This window comes from Prionailurus viverrinus, chromosome X (assembly GCF_022837055.1).
Source record: "Prionailurus viverrinus isolate Anna chromosome X, UM_Priviv_1.0, whole genome shotgun sequence".
NCBI lineage: Eukaryota > Metazoa > Chordata > Mammalia > Carnivora > Felidae > Prionailurus > Prionailurus viverrinus.
Window position 1 is genome coordinate 67,852,960 of NC_062579.1, and position 12,472 is coordinate 67,865,431.

General features: G+C 38.6%; 1 pseudogene; it reads right to left on the bottom strand.

Annotated features, from left to right (window-relative positions):
• Positions 1 to 8,654: 8,654 nt before the first annotated feature.
• On the bottom strand, positions 8,655 to 11,053 carry LOC125156999 (CST complex subunit TEN1-like; annotated as a pseudogene).
• Between the last annotated feature and the right edge of the window lie 1,419 nt (positions 11,054 to 12,472).

Here is a 12,472-nt window from a genome sequence, read left to right on the forward strand (position 1 = left end):
AAAATCCAGCACCCTTTCTTAATAAAAACCCTTGAGAAAGTCGGGATAGAAGGAACATACTTAAAGATCATAAAAGCCATTTATGAAAAGCCCACAGCTAACATCATCCTCAACGGGGAAAAACTGAGAGCTTTTTCCCTGAGATCAGGAGCACGACAAGGATTCCCACTCTCACCGCTGCTGTTTAACATAGTGCTGGAAGTTCTAGCATCAGCAATCAGACAACAAAAGGAAATCAAAGGCATCAAAATTGGCAAAGATGAAATCAAGCTTTCGCTTTTTTCAGATGACATGATATTATACATGGAAAATCCGATAGACTCCACCAAAAGTGTGCTAGAACTGATACAGGAATTCAGCAAAGTTGCAGGATACAAAATCAATGTACAGAAATCAGTTGCATTCTTATACACTAACAATGAAGCAACAGAAAGACAAATAAAGGAACTGATCCCATTCACAATTGCACCAAGAAGCATAAAATACCTAGGAATAAATCTAACCAAAGATGTAAAGGATCTGTATGCTGAAAACTATAGAAAGCTTATGAAGGAAATTGAAGAAGATTTAAAGAAATGGAAAGACATTCCCTGCTCATGGATTGGAAAAATAAATATTGTCAAAATGTCAATACTACTCAAAGCTATCTACACATTCAATGCAATCCCAATCAAAATTGCACCAGCATTCTTCTCGAAACTAGAACAAGCAATCCTAAAATTCATATGGAACCACAAAAGGCCCCGAATAGCCAAAGGAATTTTGAAGAAGAAGACCAAAGCAGGAGGCATCACAATCCCAGACTTTAGCCTCTACTCCAAAGCTGTCATCATCAAGACAGCATGGTATTGGCACCAAAACAGACACATAGACCAATGGAATAGAATAGAAACCCCAGAACTAGACCCACAAACGTATGGCCAACTCATCTTTGACAAAGCAGGAAAGAACATCCAATGGAAAAAAGACAGCCTCTTTAACAAATGGTGCTGGGAGAACTGGACAGCAACATGCAGAAGGTTGAAACTAGACCACTTTCTCACACCATTCACAAAAATAAACTCAAAATGGATAAAGGACCTAAATGTGAGACAGGAAACCATCAAAACCTTAGAGGAGAAAGCAGGAAAAGACCTCTCTGACCTCAGCCGTAGCAATCTCTTACTCGACATATCCCCAAAGGCAAGGGAATTAAAAGCAAAAGTGAATTACTGGTACCTTATGAAGATAAAAAGCTTCTGCACAGCAAAGGAAACAACCAACAAAACTAAAAGGCAACCAACGGAATGGGAAAAGATATTCGCAAATGACATATCGGACAAAGGGCTAGTATCCAAAATCTATAAAGAGCTCAGCAAACTCCACACCCGAAAAACAAATAACCCAGTGAAAAAATGGGCAGAAAACATGAATAGACACTTCTCTAAAGAAGACATCCGGATGGCCAACAGGCACATGAAAAGATGTTCAGCGTCGCTCCTTATCAGGGAAATACAAATCAAAACCACACTCAGATATGACCTCACGCCAGTCAGAGTGGCCAAAATGAACAAATCAGGAGACTATAGTTGCTGGAGAGGATGTGGAGAAACGGGAACCCTCTTGCACTGTTGGTGGGAATGCAAATTGGTGCAGCCGCTCTGGAAAGCAGTGTGGAGGTTCCTCAGAAAATTAAAAATAGACGTACCCTATGACCCAGCAATAGCACTGCTAGGAATTTATCCAAGGGATACAGGAGCACTGATGCATAGGGCCACTGGTACCCCAATGTTCATAGCAACACTCTCAACAATAGCCAAATTATGGAAAGAGCCTAAATGTCCATCAACTGATGAATGGATAAAGAAATTGTGGTTTATATACACAATGGAATATTACGTGGCAATGAGAAAAAATGAAATATGGCCTTTTGTAGCAACGTGGATGGAATTGGAGAGTGTGATGCTAAGTGAAATAAGCCATACAGAGAAAGACAGATACCATATGGTTTCACTCTTATGTGGATCCTGAGAAACTTCACAGGAACCCATGGGGGAGGGGAAGGAAAAAAAAAAAAAAGGAGGTTAGAGTGGGAGAGAGCCAAAGCATAAGAGACTTAAAAACTGAGAACAAACTGAGGGTTGATGGGGGGTGGGAGGGAGGAGAGGGTAGGTGATGGGTATTGAGGAGGGCACCTTTTGGGATGAGCACTGGGTGTTGTATGGAAACCAATTTGTCAATAAATTTCATAAAAAAAAAATAAAAAAAAATAAAAAATAAAACGGCCATAAAAAAAACCAAAAAAAAACCAAAAAAAACAAAAAAAAAACAAAAAAAAACACAAAAATCAAAAAACAAAAGAAGCTAGTAAGGAAGTGAAAAGAGAACCCACAGAGTGAGAGAAAATATTTGCAAATTACATATCTTAAGAATTTAGTATCTAGAATAAGTAACTCTTAGAACGCAATAATAAAAAATAAACCCAGTTTCAAAACAGGCAAAAAATAGGAATAAACATTTCTCCAAAGGAGATATAGAAATAGATAATAAACACATAAAAGAATGATCAATATTTTTAGTTATTAGGGAAATGCAAATCCAAATCACAAATAAATATGATTCACAGTCACTACTGGTACTAAAAAGAATGGACATTATCAAGTGTTGTCATAGATATAGAAAATTTGAACCCTCACATATTATAGGTGGGAATGTAAAATATTTCAGCTTCTTTGGAACATAGTCTAGCAGTTCCTTAATAGCTTAAACATAGTATCATCATATGACCCAGCAATTACACCTATAGTTATGTACCCAAGGAATTAAAAACATGCATGCTATTAAGGACCTAAATGTGAGACCTGAAAGCATAAAAATCCTGGAACAGAACACAGGCAGTAGTTTTTCTGACATCAACTGTAGCAACAATTTTCTAGATATGTCTCCTAAGGGAAGGGAAACAAAAGCAAAAATAAGCTATTGGGCCTACATCAAAATAAAAAACCTTTTCCCGTGAAGGAAACCATCAAGAAAACAAAAAGTCAACATACAAAATGGGAAAAAATATTTGCAAATGATATATCTGATAATGGGTTAATATCCAAAATATATAAAGAAATTATACAACTCAAAGTCAAAAAGACAAATAATTCAATTAAAAATGGGCAGTGGACCTAAATAAACATTTTTTTATTCAAAGATGACATACAGATGGCCAACAGGCACATGAGAAGATGCTCAACATCACTAATCATCAGGAAATGCAAATCAAAACCACATTGTGTTATCACCTTACATTTGTCTAATGGCTAAAATCAAAATGAAAGGAAATGTGTTGGTAAGGATGTCAAAAAAAAAAATTCTTGCACTATTGGTGCAAATATAAATTGGTGCAGCCACTGTGGACAACAATATTTAGGTTCCTTAAAAAACTAAACAGAAATACCATATGATACAATAATTCCACTACTAAGTATTTACCCAAAGAAAACAAAAATATTAATTTGAAAAGATATATGCATGCTTATGTTTATTGCAGTATTATTTATAAGATCCAAGATATGAATGCAACCTAAGTGTCAACTGATAGACAAATGGATAAGGAAGATGTGGCATATATGTGTATGTGTGTGTGTGTGTGTGTGTGTGTGTGTGGAATATGTATATGAAATGAAATATTACACAGCTTTAAAAAAGGATGAGATTTCCTGCAGTAGGGGCCCTGCAGCACTGGGAAGGAGGCAGGCCCATCAGAGGGATGGATCCACAGAAGTACAGTGTTGGGCATTTGTGCAGTGCTGATGCTTAGGGACACTTGTACCCCAATGTTTATAGCAGCACTTTCAACAACGGCCATATTGTGTAAAGAGCCTAAGTGTCCCTCAACTGTTGAATGGATAAAGAAATCGTGGTTTATATACACAATGGAATACTACGTGGCAATGAGAAAGAATGAAATATGGCCATTTGTAGCAACATGGATGGAACTGGAGAGTGTTATGCTAAGTGAAATAAGTCATACAGAGAAAAACAGATACTATACGTTTTCACTGGGTATTACGGAACCAATTTGACAATAAATTTCATATTAAAAAATTAAAAAGAATGATATTGTGCCATTTGATGCAACATAGATGGACCTAGAGGACATTATGCTAAGTGAAATAAGTCAGATTATAAAACTCAAATACCATGTGAGTTCACTCAGATGTAGAATCTAAAAAAAATAAATGAATATGAAAAGAAATAAAAGACAGATTCAGATCTATAAATACAGAGAATAAATTGATCATTACCAGAGAGGAGGGGATGGGGGAATGGGAAAAATGGGTAAAAAAGAGTTATAGATACAGATCTCCAATTATGGAATGAATAAGTTATAGGAATAAAAGGCACAGCATGGGGAATATAATCAATGATATTGTAATAGTGTTGTATGGTGACAGATAATAGCTACACTTGTGGTGAGCATAGCATAATGTACAGGGAAGTTGAATTACTATCTTGTAAACCTGAAACTTATGTAACATTATGTGTGAACTATACTCACATAAAAAGAAAATTAAAAACATATATTCACACAAAAACTTACAGAAATATTTATAGCAGGATTATTTATAATAGCAAAAAGTTCTAAAACAACTCAAATGCCCATCAACAGATAAATGGATTAAGAAAATGTGACATAAACATACAATGGAATGTTATTCAACCTTAAAAAGGAACGAAATTCTAGTACATGCAACAACATGGTATAATCTTTGAAGTCATGCTAAGTGAAGAATCCAGACACGCATAAAAACAGCTATTTATATGATTCAATTCATAACAAATATCTAGAAAAGGCAAATCCATAAACATAGAAAGTAGATTAGTTAGTATCAGGGGTTGGAGAAAGATGGGAATAGGAAATTGGCAGTGGACAGAGGGTTTCTCATTAGGGTTCTAGAATTAGATAGCGATGGTTGCACAATTTTGGATTTTCTAAAAACTTCTGAATCACTTTAAAAAGTGATTTTTTCATTATGTAAATTATATCTGCATAAAAATAAATATACAAATATATTGTAAATGTAAATAAATAGCTAATATATCTTATTTGAGAAACCAGTATAACAAGTCATGCTTTTTAAAATATTTGAGATTCTATGGGGCGCCTGGGTGGTGCAGTCGGTTAAGCGTCTGACTTCAGCCAGGTCACGATCTCGCGGTCCGGGAGTTCGAGCCCCGCGTCGGGCTCTGGGCTGATGGCTCAGAGCCTGGAGCCTGTTTCCGATTCTGTGTCTCCCTCTCTCTCTGCCCCTCCCCTGTTCATGCTCTGTCTCTCTCTGTCCCAAAAATAAATAAACGTTGAAAAAAAAATAAAATAAAATATTTGAGATTCTATGTACAGTTGATATCATGTACAGTTGATATCTATGCACAGTGATATCATGAAACCACATTTATTTTAAGAGACAAAGGGAAATTATTGTTCATGTAACATGTTCATTTACATCTTATTAAGATCTTATAATTTATTATAGCATCTTATAATAAAAAATATGATGTCAGCTTATAATAAGAAATATGTTTTGTGGGCGCCTGGGTGGCTCAGTCAATTAAGTGTCCAACTTTGGCTCAGGTCATGATCTCGCAGTTCGTGAGTGTGAGCCCTGTGTTGTGCTCTGTGCTGACAGCTCAGAGCCTGGAGTCTGCTTCAGATTCTGTGTCTCCATCTCTTTCTGTCCCTCCCCCACTCACGCTCTCTCTCTCTCTCTCTCTCTCTTTCAAAAGTAAATAAACATTAAAAATATGATTTTTTGTGAAATTAGGCATCTTTCATGATTAAAATATTCCAAATAACATATGCTTATGGAAAATTGGGACTTTATCAAGATAAAAACTTCTGCACAGTGAATGAAAAACCAACAGAATTAAAATGCAGCCTACAGAATGGGAGAAGATATTTGTGAATGACATATCTGATAAAGGCTCAGCATTCAAAATCTATAAAGAATTTCTCAAACTCAACACCCAAAAAGCAAATAATCCAGTTAAGGAATGGGCAGAAGACATAAATAGACACTTTTCAAACGAAGACATCCAGATGGCTAATAGATATATGAAAATATGCTCAACATCACTCATCATCAGGAAAATACAAATCCAAACCATGATGAGATGTCACCTCACACCTGTCAGAATAGCTAAAATTAACAACACAAGAAACGACAGGTGTTTTCCAGGATGCAGAGAAAGGGGAACCCCCTTACACTGTTGGTGGACTGCAAACTGGTGCTGCCACTCCGGAGAACACTATGGAGGTTTTCAAGAAACTAAAAATAGAACTACTCTATAATCCAGCAATTGCACCCTTAGGTATATACCCAAAGGATACAAAAATACAGATTCAAAGGGTGCATCCACCCCAATGTTAATAGCAGGATTATCAACAATAGCCAAACTATGAAGAGAGACCAAATGTCCATCAACTGATGAATGTATAAAGAAAAGGTGGTATATATATGCAATGGAATATTATTCAGCTATCAAAAATAATGAAATCTTGCCATTTGCAACAATGTGGATGTATTATGCTAAACGAAATAAGTCAGAGAAAGATAAATTACATGTGAGTTCGCTCCTATGTGGAATTTAAGATATAAAACAGATAAACATATGGGAAGGGGGGGAAAATAAAAGAGAGGGGAACAAGCCAGAAGAGAGTCTTAACAACAGAGAACAAACTGAGGGTTGATGGAGGGAGGTGAGTGGGAGATAGGTTAGATGGGTGATGAGTTTTAAGGAGGGCACTTATTGCATTGAGCACTATGTGTTGTATAAGTGATGAATGACTGCATTCTACTCCTGAAACCAATATTGAACTGTATATTAAATAATTAAAATTAACATTTTAAATATTGATTAAAAAAGAAAATTCAATTTTTTATTTAGTACCTATTCATTTATGTGTCCTGAACACTTGAGAATTATTAAATAAGAGACTGGGGTCCTTATGAATTAATATCAATTGCTTAAAATATGTTTAAAAACATATTAAAAACATTTAAAAATCCTATCTTTTAGAATTCCGTTATAACCTTCTCACTTTTGTTTTTTTGTTTTTTTTAAATTTTTTTTTCAACGTTTATTTATTTTTGGGACAGAGAGAGACAGAGCATGAACGGGGGAGGGGCAGAGAGAGAGGGAGACACAGAATCGGAAACAGGCTCCAGGCTCTGAGCCCTCAGCCCAGAGCCTGACGTGGGGCTCGAACTCACGGACCGCAAGATCGTGACCTGGCTGAAGTCGGACGCCTAACCGACTGCGCCACCCAGGCGCCCCTCACTTTTGTTTTAAAGTACACACAAAATGGATACTATTCTATTTCTACAGTTTTCTGTAACACTTTTATCTATAAAATGGTAATAGTATAATCCATTCAAACCAATGTTACAGAGTTGATATGAAGGAAGTTACATGGCATTGTAAAAGCATTTTGAAAGATGATCACATTATATGAATGTACAGTATTATTAAAATGTGCATTTAGTTAACATGGGATATGGCTAAATATAAGAACCTCTAAACTTTTACCAGATATATCAAATGCTAAGGAGCTCAGCTTAAAATTTTGCAAAAGAGAAAACTAGAATAGTTTTCTAGTTATAGGTGCAAGAAAGACCATAATTGTAGCGACATTGATAGAGATGCATAAAACCGTAATAAGAGCAATAGCTATGCTTAGTGCTTGGAAAATAAAAGAAAAACCTATTGAATCATTTTAGTAATTCCAAATTACAGCTGCTTCTGATCCATCCCCTAATTGTATGAAGTGAATAAATCATCTATATTGGCATGTTAAGATCCACATTTTATAGTGACTGCAGAGTGGCTAAGCTTTTGTGGATATTATTAAAAGTCATCACAGGAAATAAAATTAGAAAAGTGGATTACTTTGTAAACCACACAAGCATGAAAAATGGCTCAGCCCTCTGTATTTTTTGCCAGTTTTCCAAGTTCATCATGTAATCTAATTCCATAATGTGTTTTGTGAAGTTATTTTATCTATTAAACTAGCCTTTCAAGGATGTTTATAAAAATGTGGACAAATGTAACAAATATTGATTGGACTTGCAATTTTATTGGAAAAGAATATTAAAAAGAAAAGATTACATATTTTTTTGTTTAAAGGTTTCTACTCTGTGATTACCCTTTCTGTTGTAAATTACTTTGCATTTGACTAGTCCTTAAAGAGTTGTGTTAAATGTGATAAACTTACTGCTGATAAGCATTTCTAAATTTGATGTATGTTTTGTTCTTCCAAATAATTTGACATTTTTTAATCTAATATAAGCAGGTCTTTAAATTTTCATAATTTGAGGTGGTCTTTATTTTTAATTTTTTTTCAAGTTCTCCCCCATGGGGGCTTTTATTATTGAGGACCTTCCAGAGCTCTCCATATTCCCACTCGAGGCTCAGTCCCCAGTGCTCCACAGCTCAGCCTCCTTCTAGGTAGGCATTGGGGTGGGGGGGTGGGGATGTGTCTGGGACAATCCAAATTAGCAAACCCTCCTCGTCTTTCCGCCTCCGTACAAAGGCTGTCTCAGGGGAAGGTCCTTCATCATCTTTGCATTTTCTCTGGCATCTCCAGTGGGCTTGACCTCAGGAGCAGGTTGGGGAGAATGTTGCCATTAATTGTCATTTCCTACTGTGTTCCTTTCTTGCTGGTACCTCCTCTGCTCCAGGAAAGCTTGTTCTAAGGAGGGTAGATTCATTCCTTCACACAAGTCAGCACCCAGGCTTTCACCACGGAGCCTCCATCCTTCTGGTGCTGGAGCTTCCCAAGACAAGGTACAGGGACTCCACCCGGGCTTGGACGGCTCCACCAACTTGGTACAGACTAGGATCTAGTAGATCCGTGTTGAACGTTTAGGATCACTTGGGATTGAGTCATGTCATAGAGGCACAACCTGCTGAATGTTCTCAGTATCCCAGGTCGGGAAGTTGGCCAGTACTGACTTCCCAGGGGAAGTGATAGATCACAGGTTTGGGTAGCACCCCAAATAGTTGAGATGGATTTTTGAAGATTCCTGTCAGGGCATCATGACAGCCTTGGGTTTCCTCTTCCAGTCCAGTGGAATCATGTGACAGGGAAAAGGTGGGTTACCAGGAGCGCCTCACTTTTCCCCTCAAGCCTTCTTCTGGGGTCCTTTCCCTGGGGGTCAGCTCTAAGGTTCCCCTTGAGGAGACCCCAGCCAGCCGCGGTCACAGCACCTATACCGGTGCTGCCTATGCCTCCGCCATGGTCGGTTGAGCCTTGAGGTAGTCTTATTAATATTCAAGTAATTTCCATAATATATTAACAATGTCCTATAAAGTATTCACCTTTATGGTTAAAATACAGATTTCTTAGAGATTTTAATAAAACTAAGTTCTTGTAAATTTTACTTGGAAAAACACCTAGGTATATTTTTATTGTTAAAGTTTATTTTACATACTTTTATTCACAAAATTCTGTATGACTATTTTAAATCTGTATATATTAATTATTAGAACAAATATTAAGAATATAATCCTATTCTTTATAGGGTGCTGGGAGATTATCTGGGGAACATTCCTGGGAAATGTAAATTTAAGTGACCAAGTGCTCCGATTTAAGTAGGAAGTTGAAGCAAGAACAAGTCAAACAGCAGGTCCAAAATTTGAGTGACCAAATTCAAGATTAAGGAATAGAAGCTGCACAAAACATAATCTTGATACAAATGTAGAGGTTGGTTGGCAGCAAAGAGAACTGTTAAGAAGTTTTAAAGTCCAGAAAAAAAAAAAAAAAGATATTGGAAGAGCTGGGCAGTACAGCAGCAATTCCTGAACTGAAAACCAGGTACTTAAGGGTGGCTTTATTATTTTATTAATGGCATGGAGTTTTGAAGCATTCATTAAGAAGCAATGAAATGGGCAGGTGATACTGGATTCAATGAGAACCAATATTTTCAAGTGTTATTAATTTCTGTGGAAATATAAAAGTTTGCAAGTGACGCTAATTTGCACAGTCCCTCAAAACAATTTGTAAGGCAAAAATAGTATCCAAAATTATCTGCTTAGTTTGGTATAGCACCATTGGGGAACCTGCAAAATAGTACACATGGGTACCAAAGCCAAAGTACAGAAACATTATTGGAGATACCACAACTACACACACACTGGTAGAAGTACGTATTTTCATTATAAGGCCACACACAATTAAAGGGTCAGTGGTGTAATTAGAGCTGGAGTGTTAATGCAGTGAATTAAGAGATTCTAACTTTCTGCTCGCTCTCTCTCTCTCAAAATAAATAAACATTAAAAAGGGGGGGGTGGGTGCCTGGGTAGCTCAGTCAGTTGAGCATCCAACTTCGGCTCAGGTCATGATCTCATGGTTTGTGAATTCGAGCCCTGCTTCCGGCTCTGTGCTGACAGCTTAGAGCCTGGGGCCTGCTTCAGATTCTGTGTCTCCCTCTCTCTCTGCCCCTCCCCTACTTCCTCTCTCTCTCACAAAATAAGTAAACATTAAAAAAAGAGATTATAACTTGCAAATATGTACCACTTTAAAGGATTGGGAAGTGTTCTTTTTGTCTCACATGGAATTCTCAAGATCCTTAACAATTCATTAATTGAAAAAACTTTTGCTAGTGGGGTTGCGTAGAGAATATATCCCAAACTCTTGACAGTGTCCCAGAAAACAGATTTTGAAGTTCATATAAGTGTCTCAGAAAGGGGAATGTGACATATTTTGAAAGCTAATGTAATGTACATTTATTTCTATTACTTAAATGTAATACATTGTGAATCTTATTACAATACACCACTGCTTCTACTGGTTAGCATTTAGTCAGCTCTTATAATGTACTAGTGAACAGCACAGATACTACTTCATTCTTACAATGAGATCATAGGTAGATATTATTTATACTTTACGAATAAGAGAAATACGATTCAAGTTTAAGCAATTTACCCAAAGCCCCACCACAGCCATCATATTTGAAGTTAGGCCTCTCTTACCTTGAATTCTATTATCTTCACCATTGCTACTCCAGTGGATCAATAATTTCATCTTAGTATGTGAAGTCAAAATATCATTTATTGAGTTGCGGCAAGATGGCGGCTTAGGAGGACGCTGGGCTCACCCGCACGTCCTGCTGATCACTTAGATTCCATCTACACCTGCCTAAATAACCCAGAAAACCGCCAGAGGATTAGCAGAACGGAGTCGCCGGAGCCAAACGCAGACGAGAGGCCAACAGAAGAGGGTAGGAAGGGCGGCGAGGCGGTGCGCGCTCCACGGACTGGCGGGAGGGAGCCAGGGCGGAGGGGCGGCTCGCCGGCCAAGCAGAGCCCCTGAGTCTGGCTTGCAAAAGCGGAGGGGCCTGACGGACTGTGTTCCCACAACAAGCTCGACTTAGCGTCTGGGAGGTCATAAGTTAACAGCTCTGCTCAGAAAGCGGGAAGGCTGGAGGACAAAGGGAGGGAGAGCTGCTGAGCCCCCTGACAACAGAGCTCAGTTTGGTGGGGAACAAAGGCGCTCGCCAGCGCCATCTCCCCCGCCAGTCCCCCAGCCGAAATCCCAAAGGGAACTGGTTCCTGCCAGGGAACTTGCTCGCTCTGCGCAAACACCCAACTCTGCGCTTCGGCGGAGCCAAACCTCCGGCAGCGGATCTGACTCCCTCCCGCTGCCACAGGGCCCCTCCTGAAGTGGATCACCTAAGGAGAAGAGATCTAAGCCTGCCCCTCCTGCCCCCGAGCACCTTGCCTACCCACCCCAGCTAATACGCCAGATCCCAGCATCACAAGCCTGGCAGGGTGCAAGTAGCCCAGACGAGCCACACCACCCCACAGTGAATCCTGCCCCTAGAGAGGGGAAGAGAAGGCACACACCAGTCTGACTGTGGCCCCAGCGGTGGGCTGGGGGCAAACATCAGGTCTGACTGCGGCCCCACCCACCAACTCCAGTTATACACCACAGCACAGGGGAAGTGCCCTGCAGGTCCTCACCACGCCAGGGACTGTCCAAAATGACCAAGCGGAAGAATTCCCCTCAGAAGAATCTCCAGGAAATAACAACAGCTAATGAGCTGATCAAAAAGGACTTAAATAACATAACAGAAAGTGAATTTAGAATAATAGTCATAAAATTAATCGCTGGGCTTGAAAACAGTATACAGGACAGCAGAGAATCTCTTGCTACAGAGATCAAGGGACTAAGGAACAGTCACGAGGAGCTGAAAAACGCTTTAAACGAAATGCATAACAAAATGGAAACCACCACAGCTCGGCTTGAAGAGGCAGAGGAGAGAATAGGTGAACTAGAAGATAAAGTTATGGAAAAAGAGGAAGCTGAGAAAAAGAGAGATAAAAAAAATCCAGGAGTATGAGGGGAAAATTAGAGAATTAAGTGATACACTAAAAAGAAATAATATACGCATAATTGGTATCCCAGAGGAGGAAGAGAGAGGGAAAGGTGCTGAAGGGGTAC